We start from the raw sequence: 27,552 nt of genomic DNA, 5'->3' as shown, positions 1-27,552 counted from the left end.
CCTGTGGGATCTTCTTGCAGTGATTATTGTGTGTGAAAGATTTTTTTGGTCTAGCGGTATTGTTATATTCACTCAGGTTTTTTTTTTTTTTAATCTTATTCCAGAAACCATGGTTTTCATTGGGTTACTATTTAATACCACAAAGAATTGGCATTACATAGATTTAACTCATTATGAAACCAGGATCTCATTTTCCTTGTTGATATTATCTCCCTGTTGAAAATGAGTTCCACATTCCAGTTTTATTCTCCTGTTCTGTCCCTGTGCTTGGCTTGTCTTCCTTTTGTATGTGTTAGAGTTCGGTTGACATTTGAGAAGGCAGTTGGCAGGGACTAGATTACATATACAAAGAAAGTTACGTTCGCTATGTGCTGTGGAGTGCTCTTTAGGTTACAGTTACATTGGAAAAGTAAAGTGTGCTTGTAGGAATTAAAAAGCAACCCCTCGCTGGCTCAGTCGGTAGAACATGTGACACTTGATCTCAGGGTCATGAGTTCAAGCCCCATGTTGGGTATAGAAATTACTTAAAAAAAAAAAAAAAAACTTTTGAATGGAAGAGCAATGATTTCTAAAAATAAAATCACTTTTTTGTAAGGGTTATTCCATTTTTTCCAATCACTGCATTTTTACTTTTGGGTTTAGAACTGGAAGAACTTACCTCCAAAACAACACATTTTAATTTAACAGCCTTAATAAAATGTATATAAATGTGTCTCAGTTGAATAGGATTTTATATTATGGTCTCCAATGTTGGAGGCAGCTGAAGCTGTTCTGATAGTAATTCAACTAAAAAAGGAAAAAGTTTTAGACATCTGACTCAGGATTACTAGGCTAGGAATAGGGATTAAATACGATTTTACTAATACTGGGTAAATGAGATTCAAAGCTGCTTACCCTTTTTCAGTTCTAAAGTACCAACAGCCATGGTTATATATACCATACAGGATTTGGAGGATCTTTATATGGAAAAAATAAACAACTCTTGAAAGAAAAGACAGATGCTGACATTTGAAGGTCCCTACCAAAAAGCCAACTGGCTACCAATCCCTTTACACTGGAGAATGCCAATCAGTAAGCCCTGCCTATGTACACAAGTCTTCCAAACAGATGTTTAGTGCTTCACTTTTTTTTTTTTTAACTTTATTAAGCAATCTATACACCCAATGTGGGGCTTGAACTCATGACCCCAAGATCAAGAGTCACATGCTCTTCTAACTGAGCCAGCGCTCATACTTTTTTTTTTAATACATTTATTTTGAGGGAGAAGAAGTGAGAGAATCTCAAGCAGGCTCCATGTTCCCAGGGTAGAGCCTGACAAAGGGCTCGATCCCATGACCGGGAGATCATGACCTGAACTGAAACCGAGAATTGGACACTAAACAAACTAAGCCACCCAGGTGCCCCCCGCAATGCTTCACTTTTAAATAAAGACTGCTAAAGATCACCAGAAATTGAGGAAAAACTTTTTGAAAGATCTAAACAAAAAGTAATTGTTAGGAATGTGAAAAACTTCAAAGTGTAATAACCTCAGATAAAAGAGGATACTCTAAGAAATTGGAAGAGATACTTAGTAAAATGTCAGAAATTAAAATAATACATTTAGTGAGAATATTAAAAAACAAGGAAATGTTCTAGAACAGCAATCAAAAGTGGAGGGGGAAAAATAAATAGGGATAAATTCAGGAAGTTTAAATACAACCAATAGGTGTTCTAAGGAAGAGAACTGAGAAAATAAGGCAGTGGTTGAAATTTATTAGAAAATAAAATTTCCTTGATAAAGTGATGAGTCTCAGGATTGAAAAAAGGCTATTATTAAATTAGCACAATAAATATTAAAGACCCGTTAGAAAGCATACCACCATGAAATTTTAGGACATGAGACATAAAGAGAATAAAGTTTACCATAGATCAAAAGAATCGAGAATAGTAACAGCAACATTGGAAACTAGGGATCTATGGGGTAGTGTCTTAAAAAGTTTGAGTTCTGTATCCAGTGATATTTTATACACACGTGCTGTCATGGGTGACCATAGAATAGACATTTTTGACCTGCAACTTCTCAAAAGATTTTCTTCCTGAATTCGCTGGTTCTCGGTTACTAGATAAATTACATTAAAATGAGAGCAAATAAAAAAATACATGTCTAGGAATGGGATCCAGTATGGGAATCCTGGATAGCAGCTGTGAAGCAACTTGGCAGCCAGTCCAGATTAATGATGAGAGGGCTCAACTTGATTATCTGATAGATCGGGCAACGTAGATAATCCAGAGTGAGCCATTGTGGAGGATGTGAGAAGACTTTAATGTTGGAAGAAAATCCTACCAGAAAGGAAATATTCCCTTTCTGGGCCAAATACATGTACTAAGATGTTTTGAAAGTTTTCCTAACTTACATTCATAAATAATTGTACTACTCCACTGCTTAGGATATCATATATTGGATCTCCTCTGCTTGTCATCTGTTTACATCATTTGTTCTTAATTGTTTTTATCTTTTTGTTTGCTTTTCTCATTTCTAATCTCTGTTCCTTGAACATGCTTCCTGTGCTATCCAGACTCACTTGTGCTCCTTTTAATTTAGTCTTCGTTTCTGAAATGGTTTTGTCATGTTTTGTGTCCTAGGTTAATACCAATTTCTGTTTTACCTCAGGGACGTAACTTCCCTGAATTATTATTCTTTTTTTTTTTTAATTCCAGTATAGTTAGCATACAGTGATAGTAGTTTCAGATGTACAGTAGTGATTCAACAGTTCTATGCATTACTAGCGCTCATCAAGATAGGTGTACTCTTCTATTTTTTTTTTAATATTGTATTTGAGAGAGTACGCGAGCAGGGGATCCGAAGCAGGCTCTGTGCTGACTGCAGTGGGCCCATTGTGGAGCTGGAACTCATAAACCAAACTGAAATCGTGACCTGAACTGAAGTCAGACGCTCACCCAAGTGCTCCAAGATGAAGTGTACTCTTAATCCCCTTCACCTATTTAACCCATCATCTCCTCCCACCCCGTCTGACTCCCCTCCAGTAGCTCTCAATTTGTTCTCCATAGTTAAGAGTCTGGCTTTTTTTGGTTTCACTTTTTCTTTGTTCATTTATTTTTTTCTCAAATTCCACATGTAAGTCAAGTCATTTGTCTTTCATTTCACTTAGCATTATACTCTCTAGATCCGTCCATGTTGTTGCAAGTGGCAATGCATTTTTTTTTATGGCTGAGTTATGTACACACACTACATCTTTATCCATTTGGCTGTCGGTGGGCACTTGGGCTGCTGCCATAATTTGGCTATTAGTGCTGCGATAAACATAGTGCACATATTTCTTTGAATTAATGTTTTTGTATTCTTTGGGTAAATTCCTAATAGTAGAATTACTGGATCATATGGTATTCTATTTTCAGTTTTTTAGGAATTTCCATTCTGTTTTCTACAGTGGCTGTACCAGTTTGCATTCCCACCAACAGTGCACAAGGATTCCTTTTTCTCCACATCCTCACCAACACATTCTGTTTCTTGTGTTTTTTATCTTAGCCATCCTGAAAGGTGTGAAGTATTCTAGGATTTCTTAGCTGCATTTGCTTTGTTTTTTATATTCACATTAGAATGTTGTATTGGCAGCTGCTTTGTGGGAACATTTTTCTTGTGTGTTTACTCCAGGGAAACTCTAAGTAAGCTTGGCTACTCTTATTTTTAGAGTGTCTGCACAAGGGCTGTGTTTATTCCTTTCTATTTATTTGTATTTGAAACCTTTGGATTTTCATAGACAAAATACCAGCAGGAGAATAAAAGAGAGGGACCCCATTTAGGTTTCTCACTTCATCCTTAGGCTACAATAAATTGTCTCTCTTGGGATGTGTGACCTTGCTCAGGACTTCTGTGCAGGCTCTCAGCTCCCTGAGTTCCTTCATCTGCTACATTAAGGAACCTAATTCCTGCCTTTCAAAGAGCTCCCGTAACTTGCTTTCTAAAAGACCTCTGGAACCCCGGGTACTTCACGTATCTCTCAGCACTCCCACATTTGTCCAGTCCTCACAGCAGACTCCATGCAGGGTGTGGCTCTTCTCAGAGTGAATATTTGCTGGCAATTTCTGAGATGTGCCACCAGCCCACTTCTCACCCCATTCCCGACTGTTCTCTGTTGACCTCCCATCCAGTACCACTCAATGTGGAATTTGTAAGTTTCTCTGCCTCCTTAGTTTCACTTAAGATCTTGTTTGTGGGTCTGTGGTCATATGTTTTCCTTGTTGGTCTATGTTCTACAAGGAGTGGAAAGATCTAGATCTAGGCTGCTAACATGTTTCTACAGAATCAGAAGCCCAAAAGAATCTTTTAAACAAGTAAATCTGATTGTGACACACACGCCATTCCCCTTGGAGATTTGCTTCAAATTGCATTTGGGATGTAATCTAAAATCTTTAATATGAGGGAGCACCTGGCTGGCTCAGTTGGCAGAGCGTGTGACTCTTGATCTCAGGGTTGTGAGTTCAAGCCCCACATTGGGTGTGGAGATTACTTAAAATCTTTTTTTAAAAAAATCTTTAATATGGTTTGCATTGCCATTTGTGTGATTTATGCTTTCCATCTTGACAGCAGGCCATTCACTGTCCTGTAAGCCCTTCTGTTCCACACTCATCTTTAACACTTTATGTCAGGAGACAGAAACCAACACTAAAAATTTGAAAAGGAAATTTAATAGTAATAGCAAGAGTGGTTAACTACTAAATGGGGTGAAACAAGGACTTTGTTAAAGAGATCCAGGAGTCACAGGTGAAAAAAGCTACTACTTATAAACAGAGTGGACAATGAAAGAACTAGGGTTTTAGGAGAGCCCTGACATTCTGACCTCTTCAAAGAAGACTTGGTTCCCCCAGGAATGTGCAGCCTGGTGAAGAAACCTGCCAGAGGCCATGGGCCATAGCTGGTCCATAGAAATCATCTGTTGCCAGAGAGCATGAACCAGCTAGAGCTGGTCTGTAGCAATAGTCCACCAGGTGGGAAAACAGCCAAGGTTGCCAGATGTAGCAAAAAAACCACAATCCCAAGTAATGCATGTAGCATACTAAAAACATTTTTGTTTAACTGAAATTCAAATTTAACTGGGCATTCTGTATTTTATCTGTCACTCCTAGAAACATCTGTAAGCTGGTACAGCCAAAACTCCCATGGAAGGCAGCTGCACGCAGGGGAGAGAGTGGTCTGAGGGTGGGATCTCAGATCCCAAAGACCACTGAGGAGCATCACTGGGTCTTCCATACACTGACCCACTGGCTCCCACACTGAAAAAGAGAAGAGAATCGGCACCCATAAGGGAAGTGCTTTCCCAACACCATTGCCTCACATTATTCCCCCAGTGCCCTCTACTGACAAACCCTAACATTGAGCCAACTGGCTCAATGATGGAGAGGAGACATGTTGGACAAAACAAAGAAGTGGATTGAGGACTGAGAGACTCCTATTATAGGGTCTTGCCACCTAAATGCCTTTTGCCTGCTGTATCCTCAGGTCTCCACTTAAATGTCACTTCATTTAGGGGCGCCTGGGTGGCTCAGTCAGTTAAGGTTCCAACTTTGGCTCAGGTCATGATCTGTTTCGGTTCATGGGTTCAAGCCCTGAGTCAGGCTCTGAGCTCGAAGCTCAGAGCCTGGAGCCTGCTTCAGATTCTGTGTCTCCCTCTCTCTCTGCCCCTCCCCTGCTCACGATCTCTCTCTCTTTCTCTCCCTGTCAAAAAAAAACAAAACAAAACAAAACATTTTTTTAATGTCACTTCCTTTAAAAGGCATTCCTTTACCCACAATCTAAGTCATAAGTCAATAGCTTCTCAAACCATCTTATAAAGCTTTTCCTTTATAAGCATTTGTCACAATTTTTAGTTGACCCTTGAACAATGCAAAGGTTAGGAACACCCTGCTCAGTCAACAATCTGTGTATAACCTTTGACTTCCCACAAACCTACTGTTGACTGGAAGACTTGCCAATAATATAGTCAATCAACACATAATTTGTAAGTTATAAGTATATACTGTTTTCTTACAGTAAAGTAAGCTAGAGAAAAGTTATTAAGAAAATAGGAGACAAACTAAGGGTTGCTGGAGGGGAGGTGGGTAGGGAATGAGCTAAATGGGTGATGGGTACTAAGGAAGGCCCTTGTTGGGATGAGCACTGGGTGTTAGATGTAAGAGATGAAACACTAAATTCTCCTGAAACCACTATTAACGCTATATGTTAACTAACTTGGGTTTAAATAAAATTTTTTTTAAAAATCAAAATATATTTATAGTACTGTACTGTATTGGAAAAAGTCTATAAGAGGACCCACACAGTTTAAACCCATGATCGAGGGCCAACTGGTATATTTATTTGTATGATTATATCTTTAAAACTTATGTTCTTAAAAAAAAAAAAAAACACGTTTTTCACTAAACCCAAAGCTGGTGGCTATTTTCTATAATACCATATATGGCCAGTACCTGGCAAATAATACATTTTCAATACATGTTTACTGAACTTAATAAATCAATCAAAATTTTATCTTGTACAATCTGCTTTTGACCAGATGGCTTTTCTGCCATGTGCTGATAGTACTGCCAGCTAGAGTACTAGGTGTGAGGTGATAAGAGCTAAAACTAAAAGACCAAATCAAGGCCAATTCTTTATGCTATGCCAAGTGAGATGGACTTTTTATCATAAAGGTCCCAGGGAGCCGTTGATCTAGTTTGTGTTTAGCTAAGATGTCTCCCAGGCTCCTGGCTTGAGCAATCAGATGGATGGTGGGGCTAGTTACTGGGGTTGTAAAAGGAAAAGGAGAAGTTTGTGAGGGCAGGTAAGGATAGAAGCTACTTAGAGGGCAGGAGAGGAAGGCTAATGAGTTCCAGCCTTCAACATGGGCAGCTTGAATGTGTGTGACAATCAAATAACCAGTAGGTAATGGTACGGAATTTAGAAGGGAGATCCAGACTGAATACTCCAGAGATGGGAGTCCTCAGCATTTAGGTGATAGTTTGATCTATGGAATGGAAATCGCCCAGAGAGATGCTCGAGTTAGCAAATGATGGAGGATAAGCTCAGGTGCTTCAACGTTGTTTTGTTAACGTTATTTATTTTGAGAGAACAAGAGCAAAGGAGGGGCAGAGAGAGAGAGAGAGGGAGAGAGAGAAATCCCAAGCAGATTCCTTTTGCTATCAGCACAGAGCCTGATGTGGGGCTCAATCCCATGAACCAAGAGATCATGAGCTGAGCCAAAATCAATAGTTGGATGCTCAACGGACTGAGCCACCCAGGCACCCCTTGAATTTAAAAGAAACTGATAAAGCCTCTAGACATTAAAAATAACAATAACTGAGGGACAGCTGGGTGGCTCAGTCCATTCAGTGACCAACTCGATTTCAGTTCAGGTCATGATCTCGAAGTTCTGGGATTGAGCTCCACCTCTGGCTCTGTGCTGAGCGCACTTAAGATTCTCTCCCTCTCTCTCTGCCCCTCCCCAGCTCATGCTCTCTCTGTCTCTCTCAAAATAAATAAAATAAACTTAAAAATACAAAAGGCAAAATTAAAAATTCAGTGGACTGACTGAATAAAATGAGAAATCTAAAATACATTTTTTAAAGGTTTTTTTTCCCTTTTTGGGGGTGACAGAGCGAGCAGTGCACACAAGCAGAGGAGAGGCAGAGAGAGAGAGAGAGAGAGAGAATCTTAAGCAGACTCCACACCCAGTGTGGAGCCCAATGCAAGGCCCCGTGCAGGGCTCCATCTCATGACTGTGAGTTCATGACCTGAGCTGAAATCAAAAGTTGGACACTTAAGTGACACCCAGGCACCCCTAAAGGTTTTGTTTTTAAGTAATCTCTACCCCAATGTGAGGCTCAAACCCACAACCTCAAGATCAAGAGTCATATGTTCTACAGACTGAGCCAGGCAGGCACCCCTACCATACATTTAAACTAGACTTCCATAACATAAAACAACATGAGATACATAATATTTGAAGAGATAATGATTGAGAATTTTCCAAAATTGTAGAAAGCTAGGAATTCTCAGATTCAAGAATCACAATGGAGGTGCCTGGGTGGCTCAAGTTGGTTTAAGGGTCCAATTGATATCAGCTCAGGTCATGATCAGGTTCATGGAATTGAGCCCCACATTGGGTTTTGTGCTAAAAGTGTGGAGCCTGCTTCGGATTCTCTCTCTTCCTGTCTCTCTGCCTGTCTCTTTCCCTCCTTCTCCCTCCCTCCCTCTCTCTCAAAATAAATAAAATAAACTTTAAGAAAAAAATCTACCTCGAGGCTGAAAAAAATGATGTTCAGAGAATAGAGAAGGAAGGCCTCATTGTGTCCTCATTTTGTCTCATTGTGTCAAACCATAATGAGAATATTATGCAATCTGAGAATTCTATTTATAAGAAGGCTCAGAGGGACTTCCAAGATGGCAATGCTTCTTCAAAGGCCCTTCTTTGGTTCTTCTTCTTAGAAGAACCCTGAGTGTATGGCTTGGAAGGAAGAAACCTCTTCTAGAATAGGGTTGCTTAGGGGTTCCCTGCTGGCTCAGTTGGTATCTCATGCAATTCTTGATCATGGGGTCATGAGATCAAGCACCACGTTGGGTGTGGAGCCTACTTTAAAAACTACTTAAAAATAAAATGGGGTTGCTTGATAGCTTCCTTCCTGACTGGAACATACAACATATCTAAACTAAAAACCCACAAATCTCTTAGGACACATTTGGGCAATTCCATTGAAAACATTGTAACCACTCTCTCTAAAACAGAGTGTAGGAGCTCTGATACTACTGACTCCATCTTTGGCCCCACCACCTATCCATGTACCTGTGATGACCTCCCCTGGGGCCGTTTCAGGCCCCTTAGAGGTTGATGTATGCCATGACCAGAATGTGGGGAGGCTTGCTCTTGCTTTCCCTAAATTTGTTTAGATAACTAGTAGAGATAACAGTTTCCCTCCACCTACCTCCTCGATGCACAGATGGCACCATGAGGTCTGTTAAAGGTTAGCTATCAATGAATTGTATGCAGACCCTTTGACCTCACCTCAGTGCCCTCCTGACCATCCCTCCTTTCTGTAAAATCTGCAAATTTAGATCTGGACTTTGCAAAGACTAGCTGCACAGCTGCCTGGATCATCACCCTCTGGATCCTCCCTGTCAGTAAGTTACCCTGAATAAAATTCTGTAAACTGTATGGAGTTGCCTGCCTGCTTCATTTTTTGGTTTCAAAGTGCCTTCTCAGTTTGGAGGATACCTTACAGTCCCTTCTCCCCACTTTCTAACACAGGGTCTCTCAACTTTGGCACTAGTGGCTTTTTTTTTTTTTAACTCTTTTTTTAAAGTCTATTTATTTAGGGCACCTGGGTGGCTCAGTCGGTTAAGCATCTGACTCTGGCTCAGGTCATGATCTCATGGTCTGTGAGTTTGAGCCCCGCGTCAGGCTCTGTGCTGACAGCTCGGAGCCCAGAGCCTGCTTCCCTTTCTGTGTTTCCCTCTCTCTCTGCCCGTCCCCCACTCATGTTCTGTCTCTCCCGGTCTCAAAAACAAACATTAAAAAAAATTTTTTTAATAAAATCTATTTATTTATTTATTTTTTTTAATTTTTTTTTCAACGTTTATTTATTTTTGGGACAGAAGGAGACAAAGCATGAACGGGGGAGGGGCAGAGAGAGAGGGAGACACAGAATCAGAAACAGGCTCCAGGCTCTGAGCCATCAGCCCAGAGCCCGACGCGGGGCTCGAACTCACAGACCGCGAGATCGTGACCTGGCTGAAGTCGGACGCTCAACCGACTGCACCACCCAGGCGCCCCTATTTATTTATTTTGAGAGAGAGAGCAGGGAAGGGGGAAAGGGGGACAGTGGATCCAAAGCAGGCTCTGCACTGACAGCAGAGAGCCCGACGTGGGGCTCAAACTCATGAACTGTGAGATCATGACATGAGCCGAAGTCAGACACTTAACCAACTGAGCAACCCAGGTGCCCCAGCACTATTGATATCTGGGTCCAGATAATTCTTTGTTGTGAGGGCTCGGCTGTTTTGTGTACCATAAGATTTTTAAAAAGATGTTATTTTCTTTATTATTTCTTTAAATGTTTATTTATTTTGGGAGAGGGGGAGGAGCAGAGAGGGAGAGGATGAGAGAATCCCAAGCAGGCTCCATGCTCATCACAGAGCTTGATTTGGGGCTTGATCCCATGAGTTTGGGATCATGACCTGAGCCAAAATCAAGAGACTTATGTTTAAGTGACTAAGTCACCCAGATGCCCTACGATTTTATTTTTAAGTAATCTCTCTACACCAAACATGGGGCTCAAACCCACAACCCCCAAGATCAAAAGTCATAGGCTCTACTGAGTGAGCTAGTCTGATGCCCCATGGGATCTTAAATAACATCCATGGCATCTATTCACTAGATGCTTGTAGCAATGCTCCCAGAAGAAGAACTGCTCTAGAGAATCACTTTGCACGGATACAATCATAAACACAAACCGGGACTGAAACTCTACGGTATTATTAGGTGATCATCCAGATGACCCAGGATATACTGATCATCATTTTAAAAACTTATAATCAAAACAGAGTCACAAAATTGGAAAAATACTCTGGAAAAGTGTGCCCTAATCCACTTTCCTCCAGTTTGAGAAACAATATAGCAAATTAGAGTCCTGGAAAGAACCATTTATCTTATTAACAGATGAGAAGACTAAGGTTCTTACACAACCTGCCCACCGTGCCACCCCTATAAGTAACAGAATCAAGGCCCAAAACTTCAGGAAATCTCATACCAGAGTTCTCCAACACACAGGCCTCATCCTTAACACACTGCACTCGGAAGCTTTCTTCAACAATGAACAAAGATTTACTCTGTGTGATTCCAAGGAACAGAACTAAAACATATAGGAAGCCGATTTCAATTCATTACAAGGGAAAACGTTCTAGTATGTCAGCATGTGAGGAAGGTAGAAAAAGATAACTTGATATAAACACACAAGTATTAGAAACAGTGAATACTTTGGAACATGACCTCCCTTGACAAAACGACAAATCATAGTAATAATACAGATCATCTTAGGCGATTTTTTAAATCAATTACCAATGAATTCTACCAGAAACAGGGTTCTCTCAGGGCTGAAGCAGTCATGATCAGCCCTAGAACCCTATCGGTGCCTTCTGTCCCAGCAGGGTCGGCCAGAAGCACTCCGGCCCCACTGAGCGCTACAGCCTCCAGGTTAGCTCAGACTCCACCAAGGCAATCCGCCGCAATTCTTACCCGCCTACAGGAGTCAACTACAACTCCCATCAGACAACGCGAACGGAGTGGGCGGGTATTTACCGCGCGTGGGCGGCCCTGACCAATAACGACTGTCGTTACAGCGAACAGTTTGGACGCGTTTGTAAAAGGCCGCGGCAGATGAAGAGAGAGGAGGTGAGGGCGGTCATCAGCTTCGGGCCCTGGGGCCGGGGCGGGGGGCGCAGAGCAGGAAAGGGGGCCGTGTTGACAGAAGGCGGGGGCGGCGGTGGGACGAGGGTGTAAAGCCAGGAATACCGGCGGAGAGCGTGTCCAAGGAGCAGGGTGCTTGGCCAGGTGATGCTTATGCTTAGGCCCACTTAGGGCCGGAAGTGAGCAGTCGCGCGGGAAGGATGCCGGGAAGCAGGTCCCCGAGTGATACTTCTTGGGGTGGGCCGGTGCCCGGAAGCGGGGTTCCCAGACTCGTGCGCGCAGGGCTGCTTTGGCCTTCCTCTGCTACTCCGAAGCCGCGCGGGTCTGATGGAAGCTGTCTGGCGCAGGAGTCGGGAGTCCTGGCTACTAGGCATGTCCCTTCCCCTTGTGGTTTGACAAGGAATCCTATCAGTTACAAACTCTCGTTAGATTGTCTGGTTGCTGGCAGTGAGCATTCATCAAATCACTGTCTTTGAGCCAATTTCTTCAACTGTAAGATGGTAAATAGTACCCACTTTACTGGATCGTGGTGAGCAATACCTGAGTAAATGCATGGGAGGGGCTTACGTGTACTCAGTAAAAGTTAGCAAATTTTTTTATTCATGATAATCATTCGTTCTCTTGAGTTACTGTTGCTTCACAAGCATTAAACAGCATCCCCTAAACTGTACGGCTTTGCAGCTGAACAGTACCTGGATGAAAATGCACCACTTCCAGGAATCGTGGGTGGGTTAGCTCTGCCAGCACCAGTCCCTTTACACCATCTTGCTGAGGAGGCTGTTTTGTGAACTTGACGAAAAGAGACCTCTTTTTTAGGCAGGATTCAAATACAGGTTCTTTTCTTACCTTTTTTTTTTTTTTTTTTTTTTTTTAATTTATTTATTTATCTTGGGCGCGGGGCGGGGCAGAGGGAGAGGGATAATCCCAAGCAGGCTCTGTACTTGTCAGTACAGACCCAGGTGCAGGGCTTAAACCCACAAACCATGAGATCACGACCTAAGCCAAAATCAAGAGTCTGTCACTCAACCCACCGGAGCCACCCAGGTGCTTTGTTTGTTTGTTTGTTTGTTTGTTTGTTTGTTTTAATTGAGGTAAAATTCATGTGTAACATATGAGTTTCAGATGTACAACATGATTCAAAATTTGTATACACTGTGATGGCCACAATAAGTCTGGTTATCAGTCACCATACAAAGCTACAAAAAAAAAATTGTTTTTCCTTGTGATGAGAACTTTTAAGATTTATTCTCTTGGCAGCTTTCAAATATTCAATATAATATTATCTCCTGTAGTCATCATGCAGTACATTCCCACGACTTGCTTATTTTATATCTGGAAGTTTGTACCTTTGACCGCTTTCACCCATTTCTCCTACCCTCTCACCCCCTTGCCCTCTGGCAATCACCAGTCTTTTTTTTATATGTATGAGTTTTGTTTTATAGATTCCACATATAAGTGAAGTTACATGGTATTTGTCTTTCTCTGTCTTATTTCAGCATAATACTGTTGAGGTCCACCCACATTGTTGCAGATGGCAAGATTTCCCTCTTTTTTATGTCTGAGTAGTATTCCATTTTATACACACACACACATGCTCACACAAGTCTTTATCCATTCATCCATTGATGGACACTTAGGTTGTTTCCATATCTTGGCTATTATAAATAATACTGCAGTGAACATAGAGCTGCATATATCTTTTCAAATTAGCGTTTTCATTTTCTTTGGCAAATACAGTTTCTTTACAAGTTGTGTTACCTGTTTGTATATGCTTGCAGTATAGAATCTATAATAAGTAATACTAGTTCATGTTTAAAATTCAAATAGTATAGAACAGTGAAATGTAAGTCTCCCTCCTACTGTTTCCCAAGTTCTAAGTCACTTCTGGACCATGGACATATTGTGTGTGTGTGTGTGTGTGTGTGTGTGTGTGTGTGCATGCACCCTATCTTTTTTTCTCTTTTAAACCAGGAGTATCATATATGAAGTGCCTTTTTTCACTCCACAGTATATCTTGATATTTGTTCCTTACCAGTACATATAGATCTATCTCATTCTTTTTAATCCCTTTATAGTAGCATGTTGTATGCCTGCACCATAATTTTTTAGTCAGCCCTTAAGACTGTTTCCATTCTTGTGCGGTTCTGGATAACTTTGCATGGAGTACCCCTGTACATGCTTTGTGTACATGTGAGAGTAGAATTCATGAAATCTTAAAAGTGGAATTGCTATGTCCAAATATATGTTTTACATTTATTTTATTTACATCCCTTTAAAGAGGATGTTGCAGTTTATGTCCCTACCAACAATGTGCAATACCTGCTTCTCCACATCCTCATGAACACAGTAATAACAGTTATCCTTTTTGTCATTTTGCCAAAGTATTGTCTTGTTTTAATTTGCCTCTTGCTCATTGTAAGACATAATTTTGGATGTTTAAAATCACTTTTCTTTTTTGGGGGCGCCTGAGTGGCTTAGTCAGCTAGGCATCCAATTCGATTTGGGCTCAGGTCATGATCTCACAGTTCGGGGGTGTGTCTGGCTTTTTTTACTTAGTATATTTCAAGGTTCATAAAGCATGTATCAGAATTTCATTCTCTTTTAGGGCCAAATAATATCCCATTGTGTGGATATGCCACATTTTGTTTATCCATTCGTCAGTTGTTGGATATTTGGATTGATTCCACTTTCTAGCTATTATGAATACTCCTACTGTGAACATACATGTACAAATTTTTGTGTGTTTTCAATTGTCTTGGATATATATTCTCTTGGAAGTCATATGGTAACACTGTTTAACATTTTGAGGAACCACCGACAATCAGTTTTCCAAAATGACTGCCATTTTACAATACCATCAACAATGTGTGAGGGCTCCAGTTATTCAATATCCATGACAATACTTGTTATTGTCTGCCTTTTTTAGTCATTAATGGCTGTATAGTGGCGTCACATTGTGGTTTTGATTTGCAATTTCCTGATTACATGATGTTGAACATCTTTTCATTTGTTTCTTGGCTATTTATTTTCTTTGGAGAAATATCCATTCAGATCCTGTGTGTGTGTGTGTGTGTGTGTGTGTGTGTGTGTGTGTGTGTATGTATTTTAAGTTTATTTATTTTGAGAGAGAAAGCACAAATGGGGGAGGGGCAGAGAGAGGGAGAGAGAGAGAATCCCAAGCAGGATCTGCACTGTCAGCCTGGAGCCCCATGTGGGGCCAGAACTCATGAACCCATGAGATCATGACCTGAGCCAAAGTGAGATGTTTAACTGACTGAGCCACCCAGGCACCCCTATAGATTTTTTAAAAGTTTTATTTATTTATTTTGAGAGAGGGAGAGAGAGAGAATCCCAAGGAGGCTCCCTTTGTTAGCAAAGAGCCTGACACAGGACTCAACCCCACAAACTGTGAGATCATGACCTGAACTGAAATCAAGAGTCGGACATTTAACCAACTAAACCACCCACCCAGGCACCCCTCTTTGCCTGGTTTTATTTTATTATTATAATTTTTATTTTTTTATAGTTTATTTTGAGAGAGTGAGCATGAGTGGTGGAGAGGCAGAGAGAGAGGGATAAAGAGAGAATCTTAAGCAGGCTCCACGCTGTCAGCATGGAGCCAGATGTGGGGCTTGAACTCACGAACCATGAGATCATGAGCTGAGCTGAAGTCAGACACTAAACTGACTGAACCACCCAAGTGCCCTTTCCTGGTTTTAAATTAGATTATCTGTCTTTTTATTGTTGACTTGTAACAAAGTCTTGTAGTCTATTCTGGACACAAGTCCCTCATCATACATATGACTTGCAAATATTTTCTCTCAGGCTGTGGTTGTCTTTTCACTTTCTTGATGGTGCTGGTTGAAGCACAGATGTTTTTAATTTTGATGAAGTTCAATTTTTCTCTTTTTTTCTTTTGTCATCTATGCTTTCGGTGGCATATCTGAGAAACCATTGCTTTATCCAAGGTCACAAAGATTTACCCTTAAGTTTTCTCCTAAGAGTTTTATAGTTTTAGCTCTTAACATTTATGTCTGTGATCCATTTTGAGTTAAATTTTGTATACATTGTGAGGTATGGATCCAACTTAATTTTTTTTTTTCCAACTTGATTCTTTTAGAGATGGATATCCACTTGTCCTAGCACCTTTTGTTCATCGGACTATTCTTTCCCCATTAAATGATCTTGGCATCCTTGTCAAAAATCAGTGGAGCATAAATGTGAGAGATTATTTCTGACCTCTTAATTATATGCTTGATTAATTAATTATATGCTGTTGCTCTGTATATCTACCCTCGTGCCAGTACCTTCTTGTCTTTTTGGCCCTCAGCTTTTTTGAGATATAATTGACATAACATCATGTAAGTTTAAGGTGTTCAGTATGATTTGATACACTTACACAGTGCAAAATGATTACCACCAAGGCATTAGCTAACACCTCCATCGTGTCATATAATTACCATTTTTGTGTATGATGAGAACGTTTAACATCTCTCTTAGCAGCTTTCAGCTATTAGCTGAAGTATATTAGCAATATAATATACTATTATTAACGATAATCACCATGCTATACGTTAGATCCCCAGAATTTATTCATCTTATAACTGGAAGTTTGCACCGTTTGACTGATATCTCCCCATTTCTCTCATCCCTCAATCCTTGGCAGTCCATTCCATCCTCTGTTTTATGAGTTTGGCTTTTTAAGATTATACATATAAGTAAAATCATACAGTATTTGTCTTCTCTGTCCACATTGCCTTGATTTGCTTTATAGTAAGTTTTGAAATCAAGAAGTGTGAGGGGTGCCTGGGTGGCTCAGTCGGTTAAGCATCTGACTTCGGCTCAGGTCATGGTCTCACGATTCATGAGTTCGAGCCCCACATCAGGTTCTGTGCTGGTGGCTCGGAGACTGGAGCCTGCTTTGGATTCTGTGTCTCCCTCTCTCTCTGCCCCTCCCCTGCTCACTCTCTCTCATTCTCTCTCACAGAAACAAATAAACATTAAAAAAAAAAAAAAGAAGAAGAAGAAGTGTGAGTCCTTGTACTGTGTTCTTCTTTCTCAAGATTGTTTTGGCTCTACCAGGTGCCTTGCATTTCTATATAAAATTTAGGACCACCTTGTCAGTTTGCAAAAAAAAATCTGAGATTTTGATAGGGATTATGTTGTATCTGTAGATCAGTTGGGGGAGTAGTGCCTTCCTAACAATATTAGTTTTCCAGTCTGCAAGCATGACATGCTTTTCCATTTTGCTAAGTCTTTAATTTCTTTTGATGACGTTTGAAGTTTTCAGTGTACAAGCCTTGCACTTCTTTTATTCTTCAAGTTTTTTTTTCACCTTTGTACTTAGCTTATGATATATTTTTCCATGCAGAAAATTTTCATTTTTATATAATCAAATATAATCAGTATGTATGTATGTATTTATTTTAAGTAAGTTCTACAACCCAATGTGGGGCTTGAACTCATGATTCTGAGATCAAGAGTCGCATTCTCTACTGATTTAGCCAGCCAAACCCCCTCAGTCTAATTTTAGAATGGGCGAGGGGTGCTTGGGTGGCTCAGTCAGGGGAGGGTCTGACTCTTGATCTCAGGGTTGTGAGTTCAAGCCTGGTGTTGGGCGTGGAGCCTACTTTAAAAATTAATAATAGGGGCGCCTGGGTGGCGCAGTCGGTTAAGCGTCCGACTTCAGCCAGGTCACGATCTCGCGGTCCGGGAGTTCGAGCCCCGCGTCAGGCTCTGGGCTGATGGCTTGGAGCCTGGAGCCTGTTTCTGATGCTGTGTCTCCCTCTCTCTCTGCCCCTCCCCCGTTCATGCTCTGTTTCTCTCTGTCCCAAAAATAAATAAAAAACGTTGAAAAAATTTTTTTAAATTAATAATAAAGTAAAACGAGCAAAATCTTTTGATAGTATTTCCCCAAAGAGATCGATGTGGCTAAAGAAGCATGTAATATGTTGCTCAACATCATTATTCGTTAGAGAAATGCAAGTTAAAAGCACAGGGAGGTACCACTTTACACCTACTATAACCAAATGGTCATAATAAGACCAGGGGCTCCAGGGTGGCTCAGTCGGTTAAGCATCAGACTCTTGATTTCAGCTCAGTTCATGACCTCGTGGTTCATGCGAGTGAGCCCCATGTAGGGGTCTGTGCTAAAAGCAAGGAGCCTGCTTAGGATTCTCTCTCTTCCTCTCTTTCTGTCCCTCCCTTGCTCTCTCGCTCTCTCTCAAAATAAATCAATAAACATTTTTTTTGAAAGAAGAAGATAATAATACATGTTGGCCAGGAAGAGAAGAGGAGAAGCAGGAACCCTCTTATGTTGCTGGTATGAATATAACAATGCTTTTCAGTTTGGAAAGCAGTTTGGTCATTTCTTAAAAAGTTTAAGTTAAACTATGACCCTGTAATTCTACTTCTAGGTATCTAGATACCCAAGAGAAATGAAGATCCTTGTCTACATGGGGACTTGCATGTTAATGTTCTCAGCAGCATGTTGATAATAGCCACAAATTGGAAACAGAACAGTTATCTGTCTGCTGGTGAATGGATAAGCAAAATGATATATCCATACAATGGAATGCTTTTCAGCAATATAAGCGAATGAATTACTAATACATGCTACAATGTGGTTCAACCTTGAAAACAGCATGTTGAATGAAAGAATACAAACACATTAAAATACAAAATCTCACATATTATATGATTCCATCTATATGAAATGTCCAAAAAATCTAAATCTATAGAGACAATAAGACAGATTAGTGATTGCCTGGGGGTAGGAATGGTAATTGACTGCACATGGCCAGAGGGGTCTTTTTAGGGTGATAGAAGTGTTCTCAAACTGGACTGTAGTGATGGATGCCTACCTCTGTAAGTATAATGACTGTCATTGAATTGTATGCTTAAAATGGATGAATTTTGTGGTCTATAAAATATACCTCAATAAAGAGGTTTCTTAAAAAAACACACAAACACACTAATACAGTCAGGCTTCTGGGGTTTCTGTCATTTAGGCCATGATCATTCTGATATCCTTAAAAAATGTTAAATCCCCTCCCTTTGTCCTACTATGTTAACAGTTCCAACTTTTATACTTGAACATTTTAATCTGCCTTGAATTTATTTGAGTATATAAAGTGAGATAGGGTAAGATATGTTTAATGATAATTTTTGCCCCTAAATTTTGCTTTTATATTGTATAATTTTAGGAGACTTGTATATATGTTTCCTTCCTTCTCCTGATATGTTGACAGCATATCATACTTGGCTGTTCTATACCTTGCTTTTCTTTTTTTTTTTTTTTTTTTATTAAAAATTTTTTTTTTGGGGCGCCTGGGTGGCGCAGTCGGTTAAGCGTCCGACTTCAGCCAGGTCACGATCTCGCGGTCCGTGAGTTCGAGCCCCGCGTCAGGCTCTGGGCTGATGGCTCGGAGCCTGGAGCCTGTTTCCGGTTCTGTGTCTCCCCCTCTCTCTGCCCCTCCCCCGTTCATGCTCTGTCTCTCTCTGTCCCAAAAAAATAAATAAACGTTGAAAAAAAAAAAAATTTAAAAAAAAAAAATTTTTTTTTTTTTATTTTTTTTATTTTTGGGACAGAGAGAGACAGAGAATGAACGGGGGAGGGGCAGAGAGAGAGGGAGACACAGAACCGGAAACAGGCTCCAGGCTCCGAGCCATCAGCCCAGAGCCTGACGCGGGGCTCGAACTCACGGACCGCGAGATCGGGACCTGGCTGAAGTCGGACGCTTAACCGACTGCGCCACCCAGGCGCCCCTAAAAAAAAAAATTTTTTTAACGTTTATTTATTTTTGAGACGGAGAGAGACAGAGCATGAACAGGGGAGGGGTAGAGAGGGAGACACAGAATCTGAAACAGGCTCCAGGCTCTGAGCTGTCAGCACAGAGCCCAATGCGGGGCTCGAACTCACGGACCATGAGATCATGACCTGAGCCGGAGTCTGACGCTTAACTGACCAAGCCACCCAGGCGCCCCTATACCTTGCTTTTCTACATGTCTTAAAGATCTGAAAAATCAACACATAAGAAACTTTCTCAGTCTTTATTTAAATAAATGTAGAATATTTTATTTTTTGGAAAGTATTCCAATTATATGGATATACCATAATTCAACCACTTCCTTCTTTTTTTTCTTAAATTTTTTTAATGTTTATTTTTTGAGAGAGAGAGAGACAGAGCATGAGTCGGGGAGGGGCAGAGAGAGGGAGACATAGAATATGAAGCAGGCTCCAGGCTCTGAACTATCAGCACAGAGCCTGACGCAGGGCTCGAACTCACAAACTGTGAGATCATGACCTGAGCCAAAATCTGACGCTTAACCAACTGAGCCACCCAGGCGCCCCCAACTAGTTCCTTCTTGGTGGGCGTTAGGTTGTTTCTAATGTTTTGCTGTTACAAAAGTGCGATAGTGAATAACCTTATATATCCCACATTTCATATGTGGGAGAATATCTGTAAGATAAATTCTAATTAGTGCAATTACTGTGTCAAAAGAAATATGCAGAGGGGGCAGAGGGGCGCCTGGGTGGCTCAGTCAGTTAAACCTCCAACTCTTTTTTTTTTTTTTAATTTTATTTTATTTTTGAGAGAGAGAGAGACAGAGTATGAGTGGTGGAGGGGCAGAGAGAGAGGGAGACACAGAATGCAAAGCAGGCCTCAGGCTCCAAGCCATCAGCACAGAGCCCCACACCGGGCTCAATCTCACCAACTGTGAGATCATGACCTGAGCTGAAGTTAGACCCTGAACCAACTGAGCCACCCAGGTGCCCCAAGCCTCAAACTCTTGATTTCAGTTCAGGTCATGATTTTATAGGTTTGTGAACTGAAGTCCCGTGGCAGGCTCTGCCCTAATAGTATGGAGCCTGCTTGGGATTCTCTCTCTCACCTCTCTCTGCCCCTCCCCTGCTTGTTCACACACATTCTCTCTCTCTCTCTCTCTCTCTCTCTCTCTCTCCCTCTCTCAATAAATAAATAAATAAATAAATTTTTTTAATTAAAAAAAAAAAAGTAAGGGCACCTGAGTGGCTCAGTTGATTAAACATCCAACTTTGGCTCAGGTTATGATCTCACAGTTTGTGAGTTCAAGCCCCATGTTGGGCTCTCTGCTGTCAGCACAGAGCCCATTTCAGATCCCCCATCCCTCTCTCTCTCTGCCCCTCCCCTGCTTGCATATTCTCTTTCTCAAAAATAAACATTAAAAAAAAGTAATAATAAAATAAAAAAAATTTTAAATATGCAGAGAAAACATCAGATTACTCCAAATTAAGGGACACTCTATAAAATACCTGACTCTTCAGAATTACCGAGATTATGAACAACCAGGAAAGAAAGCTCCAAGAAGACTGAGAAGACATGACAAATGCAATGTGGTATTTTGGATTGGAACAGAAAAAAGGAGAAAGTCTAGTTTAGTTAATAATAATGTACTAATGTTGGCTTCTTAGTTTTGACGAATGTCCTGTGGTAATAATATATGATGTTAACTTTGGGGGAAACTGAGTGAAAGGTATCTGGGAACTCTCTATTTTATCTTTGCAACTTCTCTGAAAATGTGAACTTATTCTAAAATAAAAAGTTTATTGTTGGGGTGCCTGGCTGGCTCAGTCAGTAGAACATGCGACTCTTGATCTCAGAGTTCTAAGTTTGAGCCCCATGTTGGGTGTAGAGATCACTTTAAATTAAATTAAAAAAAAAATCTTTAAAAAAATATTTAAAAAAAAATTATTCTTAAATAAGTGCCATTAGGAGGTTCCTGCATGGTTCAGTCAGTTGAGCATCCAACTCTTGTTTTCAGCTCGGGTCATGACCTCACAGTTTCTGAGTTTGAGCCCTACATGGGGCTGTGCATTGACAGTGCAGAGCCTGCTTGGGACTCTCTCTCTCTCTCTCTCTCTCTCTCTCTCTCTCTCTCTCCCTCTCTCTCTCTCTTCCTCTCCTCCTTGTGCTCTCTCTCTCTCAAATAAACTTAAAAAAAAAAAGTGCCATTGGTGGAAAAACTGGTGAATCCTAATAAAGTCTGTATGTAGTAGAGTTGATAGTATTGTACCAATGTTAAAACCTTAGTGTTGACAAATCTCTCATGATTCGATAAGATGTTAACACTTGGGGAGGCTGGGTGGGTATACAGGAATCTCTCTGATTTTTTTTATCTTTTCTTTACATCTAAAGTTATTCCCAAATTAAAAGTTATTGTTAAAGAAGTGTGCATTTTTTTTATTTTGAAAGATACTAACAAATTGCCCTCTTCAGAGAATAACCCAAAAGTAAAATAAAAAATAAAAGGAGAGTGGAATTCCTATGATGATGCTAAAACTACAGCACCTTAAGGCTTCACCATGTATAATTGGCAAACCAGTTCCTCCCTTAATGAACAAAGTTATTTTTTTCCCATTTTATGATATGTTAAGTCATCATCATCAATGTAATTTGGAAATTGATTAATTCCGGGGGTGACTGGGTGACTCATTGGTTGGATGTCCAACTCTTGACTTTGGCTCAGATCATGATCTCACAGTTTGTGAGTTCAAGCCCTGAGTGAGGCCCCAAGCTGACAGCATGAAGCCTACTTGGGATTCGCCCTCTCTCTCTCTCTCTCTCTCTCTCTGCCCCTCCCCTGCTCATGTATGTGCACAGGAATGCCTGCTTCTCTCTCCAAAATAAATAAATTTAAAAAATTAAAAAGAATTCTTTAAAAATAGAAATAAATTTTTATTAAGCTTTCATATATATTTTTATTTATACATATATTTATATATAATATATATTTATTGTTTATATTTATATAAATGTATATAAATATATATTCGTATATTATATTTTATATATTCTATAGTTTAATATATTTATATATTAATATATGTTAATATGTAAATAATTATATTGATATTAATTAATATATTGTATATTATATGTATAGATTTATATTTTGTATATTATATTTATATATATTTTTATAAATATATACATATATTTAAATATATATTTTTATATGTTTATATTTTATTTATATATACATATATATTTTTTATTTTGCAAATGAAAGCCAACCTGAAACTCAGAAGTTAAACTTGGTCAAAGAAATAACTGGTGGTAAAGAGCAAACTAAATATTCTATCTTTTGACTTTGGAACAACATTCTCTCTTAAGAACCCACGTGTGGCTGAATGAAAATACCTGCTAAAGAAGTTTATTGGCCTAGAAAGGAAATGCTGTGTAAACAAACTAATGTCTCTGGATTAGGGTTTTGTTTTTTTAAAGCTTATTTATTTATTTAAACTTTTTTTTTTAATTTATTGTCAAGTTAGCTAACATACAGTGCAGTATTGGCTTCAGGAGCAGATTCCTGTGATTCATCACTTACATACAACACCCAGTGCTCACACTAACAAAGTGCCCTCCTCAATACCCATCACCCATTATCCCCACTCCCCCAGTCGTCCACCCCCAATTAACCCTCAGTTTGTTCTCTGTATTTAAGAGTCTGTTATGGTTTGGCTCCCTCTCTGTATCTTATTTTTCCTTCCCTTCCCTTATGATCATTTGTTAAGTTTCTCAAATTCCACATATGAGTGAAATCATATGGTATCTGTCTTTCTCTGACTGACTTCATTTTGCTTAGCATAACACCCTCCAGTTCCATCCTCATAGTTGCAAATGGCAAGATTTCATTCTTTTTCATCACCGAGTAGTGTTCCATTGTATATATATATATATATGTGTGTGTGTGTGTGTGTGTGTGTGTACACACCACATCTTCTTTATCCATTCATCAGTTGATGGACATTTGGGCTCTTTCCATATGTTAACTATTGTTGATAGCACTGCTATTAACATTGGGATGCATATGTTTCTTCATATCAACACTCCTGTATCCTTTGGATAAATTCCTAGTAGTGCTATTGCTGGGTATGGGGTAATTCTGTTTTTACTTTTTTGAGGAACCTCCATGCTGTTGTCCAGAGCGGCTGCACCAGTTTGCATTCCCACCAACAGTGCAAGAGGGTTCCCCTTTCTAAACTTTTTTTAAAGTTTATTTATCTTGAGAGAGGTGGGGGGAGAGGCAGAGAGAGGGAGACAGACAGAATCCCAGGCAGGTTCCATACTGGCAGCACAGAGCCCAGTGCAGGCTCACCATGAGATCATGGCCTCAACCAAAACCAAGAGTCAGATGCTTAACCAACTGAGCCACCCAGGTGCCCCACTTGTTTATTTTGAGAGAGAAAGAGACAGCATGTGTGGGGGGAGGGGAACAGACAGAGGGAAAGAGAATTCCAAGCAGGCTCATGCTGTCAGCATGGAGCCTGATGCAGGGCTTGATCCCACGAACTGTGAGACCATGACCTGAGCCGATATCGAGAGTCAGACACTTAACAGACTGAGCCACCCTGGCTCTCCTAGATTAGGGGTGTTTAATGGGTGACTTAGCCTCCCAGAGGACATTCAGCAATATCTGGAAACTATTTGTTTGTTTGTTTGTTTGTTTAACACATAGGGAGGAAGAGTTGACTGCTATTGGCATCTGGTGGGTAGAGACCCTGGATGCTACCAAACATTCTACAATGTATAGAACTCTTCCCTACAACAAAGAATGTCAGCCCTAAATGTCAGTAGTGCCAAGGTGGAAAACTGCAGTAGATTATATTTCACGAAGCTTTATTCACTTAGTGGATACATCACAACACATTACAGTTGGGCCATTAATTTATAGCACTAATGAAAACGTGGGCATTCTTAGACTTTCCTTATTTGTACTTTACAATTTGTTGATTAGCAAATAGACTATAGAAAATGTGGAAGGAAAATACTTCATCAACATCATCCTTTGGGGTCAGGGGGCAAGAGCAATACTAACAGCCAATTTCAACATCACAAGCAGATTGCCTTAAAAATATATATTGAAATTTGGGGCACCGGGCTAGATCAGTCTGTAGAGCACATGACTCTTGATCTCAGGGTTGTGAGTTCAAGCCCCACATTAGGTGTAGAGATTACTTAAAGGGGTACCTGCGTGGCTGAGTCAGTTAAGTGTCCAACTCTTGATTTCTGCTCAGGTCATGATATCACCATTCGTGAGTTCGAGCCCTGCATCAGCCTACAAGCTGAATGTGGGGCTTGCTTGGGATTCTCTCTCTGCCCCTCCCCTCCCCCTGGGCAAACTTTAAAAAAAGATTTTTTTTAGTATTTTTTTTAAGTTTATTTTTGAGAGAGAGAGTGTTGAGGGACAGAGAGAAAGAGAATCCCAAGCAGGCTCTGCACTGTCAGCATAGAGTCTGAGGCAGGGCTCAAACCCACAAACCATGAGATCATGACCAGAGCTGAGATCAAGAGTCAGACACTCAACCAACTGAGCCACAGGCACCCCCCAAAAAAACTTTTTTTTAAAAAATGTTTATTTTTGAGAGAGAGGGAGAGGGAGCACGCACACAAGTGGGGAAGAGGCAGGGAGAGAGGGAGACAGAATCTGAACTCCAGGCTCTGAGCTGGCAGCACAGAGCCCAATGCGTGGCTCACACCCACAGACCGTGAGATCATAACCTGAGCCAAAGTCAGACGCTTAACCAATTGAGCCACCCAGGCGCCTGCCACCCCCCCATCTTAATAAAATATTTTATTATTTTTTTAACGTTTATTTTTGAGAGACAGAATGCGAGCAGGGGACGGGTAGAGAGAGAAAAGAGGAAGACACAATCCGAAGCCAGCTCCAGGCTCTGAGCTGGACCACAGAGCCTGATGAGGGGCTGGAACCCATAAACTGTGAGATCATGACCCAAGCCAAAGTCGGACGCTTAACCGACTGAGCCACTCAGGCTCCCCATAAAGTTCAACATTAAGAAAAAAAAAAAGATTTTATTGGTTCGTGAGTTTGAGACCATTTTGGGCTCTGTGCTGACAGCTCAGAGCCTGGAGCCTGCTTCTGATTCTGTGTCTCCCTCTCTCTCTGCCCCTCCCCCGCTCATGCTCTGTCTCTCAAAAATGAATAAACATTAAAAAAATTTTTTAATGTTGAACTTTAATAATATGCATGCTGAATTGATGTCTGCAAACTACTTCGAAATACAGTAAAATATAAGAGGGATTGATGGATGGAGAAAGGAATAAATAGATATGTGATAAAGCAAATATAGTAAAATGTTAATTGTAGAATCCAGTGGGTGGGCATATGGAGGTGCACTGTATAATTCTGTTTTTTTTAATATTTGAAAATTTTCATAATATTAGAGGGGAAATTAAAAGCAGAGATTCACACTCTTCCTAACAGACACTGGAAACCACATTGCTGATTTTGCTGGGTGACCTCAGGCAAGTTACTTTTTATATAAATTAAAAAATAAAAAAAAAATTTATTTTAACTTTTATTTATTTTTGAGACAGAGAGAGACAGAGCATGAACGGGGGAGGGGCAGAGAGAGAGGGAGACACAGAATCGGAAGCAGGCTCCAGGCTCTGAGCCATCAACCCAGAGCCCGATGTGGGGCTCGAACTCACAGACAGCGAGATCGTGACCTGAGCTGAAGTCGGCCGCTTAACCGACTGAGCCACCCAGGCGCCCCTAAAAATTTTTTAAGAAGCGCCTGGGTGGCTCGGTTGGTTAGGCATCCGACTCTTGGTTTTGGCTCAGGCCATGATCTTGCGATTCATGGGTTCAGGCCCAGCATCGGGCTCTGGGCTGATGGTGCAGAGCCTGCTTGGGATTCTGTCTTCCTCTCTCTCTGCCCTTTCCCTACTTGCTCTCTATCTATCTCTCTGTCAAAAATAAATATATAAACATTAAAAAAAAATTTTTTTAAGTTTTTTTAGCATTTTGTTTGGGTTTTTTTTTTTTTTTAAGCTTATTTGAGAGAGAGAGAGAGAGAGAGAGAGAGAACCCTAAGCAGGCTCCGCACTGTCAGCTTAGAGCCCAGTGCGGGTCTCAATCCCATGAACTGTGAGATCATGACCTGAGCCAAAACCAAGAGTCAGAGGGTCAACCAGCTGAGCCATGTTTTGTTTTGTTTTGTTTTGTTTTGTTTAAGTAATCTCTATGCCCAGTGTGGGGCACAAACTCATGACCCCAAGATCAACAATCACATTCTCTACTGACTGAGCCAGCCAGGTGCCTCAAGTTACTTAACTTTTTAATTTTCCTGTGAAGAGTGGTGGTTGTTTGGCTCAAATGAGATCCTAGTATTGTGAGGTTCTAATGAAATAATGTGAAAGCGCTTTGACTAGCATAAAGCACTCTAAGATGCAATACATTATTATTAAGAAGGATGAGTATTTGGCCGATTGTGTATCATGGCTCTGGGTGTTCTTGACAACTCTCTGTGTAATGAATGACATTAGCACTGTTTTACCTGCTTTAAATTAGAAGTACAAGCCAAGCATTTCCATAAGAATTTTTGTCAAATATTTTTCAAATATCTATGAAAGACTCAGATTCCTATTCTAAGAGGAGAGACTTTTGTATAACTTTAACATTTTTTCTTGTTTTGTAGACTGCCAAGATCTCCACTTAGGGCAGTCGGGAATCTTCGACTCTGGAACACTGGGCAGGAGCTTTGCCATTGGCTGGCCAAGAAAGGGGAGGCAGAATGTCTGCATTGTTACACCATAGAGTTCAAACTTCAAAAGACTTTGGGTTAAACAGTATCATTTACTCTGCAAATGATTGTGTCTTTGCCTGTCTTCTATGATCATCCTAAACTAATGAAACACCTTTCAGGTCTTATGGATTCAGGTTACACTGTATTCTGGATGCTGTGGCAGCTGATACAGGTAGGATAGGCTTGTGTTTTATGGGAAATGTTGGAAAGGAAAGAACTCATCTCTCCAACTCTCCGGTTCTTATTCAAATTAAACATCTGTGCATGTAAAAATTAGGTTAACTAATCTAGAAAACAGTGCTGTTGTAGAAAACAGTGCTGAACCTAGAGAAATGCTTTAGTTGTTAGGTTTTTAAAAATATATAATAATGTGAAAGGCAAAGTTTCCTTTTGCTTGATGGCTTAAGTGAATGTTCCGTTATGAGGGTACAATTTGAAAATGGTAGATTATTTCTTTACATTTTATTTTCTGTACTAAATCTTATAAATGATTTTAACTTGGTGTGTGTATATGTATGAGTGTGTATT

At 40.4% G+C, this 27,552-nt stretch overlaps 1 protein-coding gene across 3 annotated transcripts in view; it reads left to right on the top strand.

Moving 5' to 3' along the window:
* The first annotated feature begins 11,308 nt into the window (after positions 1-11,308).
* Positions 11,309-27,552, top strand: part of CA3H2orf42 (chromosome A3 C2orf42 homolog) — a 33,429-nt gene continuing 17,185 nt past the window's right edge. Inside the window, exons 1-3 of one of the 3 annotated variants that reach the window (XM_043603582.1) lie at positions 11,372-11,417; positions 17,689-17,754; positions 26,917-27,196. The gene's annotated coding sequence lies outside the window, so the exon portion shown is untranslated. Of the gene's footprint in view, positions 11,418-11,470; positions 11,803-17,688; positions 17,755-26,916; positions 27,197-27,552 lie in introns of those variants that run through there. The other 2 variants (XM_043603581.1, XM_043603583.1) reach the window with 2 other exon arrangements.

This window comes from Prionailurus bengalensis, chromosome A3 (assembly GCF_016509475.1).
Source record: "Prionailurus bengalensis isolate Pbe53 chromosome A3, Fcat_Pben_1.1_paternal_pri, whole genome shotgun sequence".
Taxonomy (NCBI): Eukaryota; Metazoa; Chordata; class Mammalia; order Carnivora; family Felidae; genus Prionailurus; species Prionailurus bengalensis.
The sequence above is the reverse complement of the archived record's forward strand: the minus strand, read 5'-3'. Positions and strand labels throughout refer to the sequence as shown.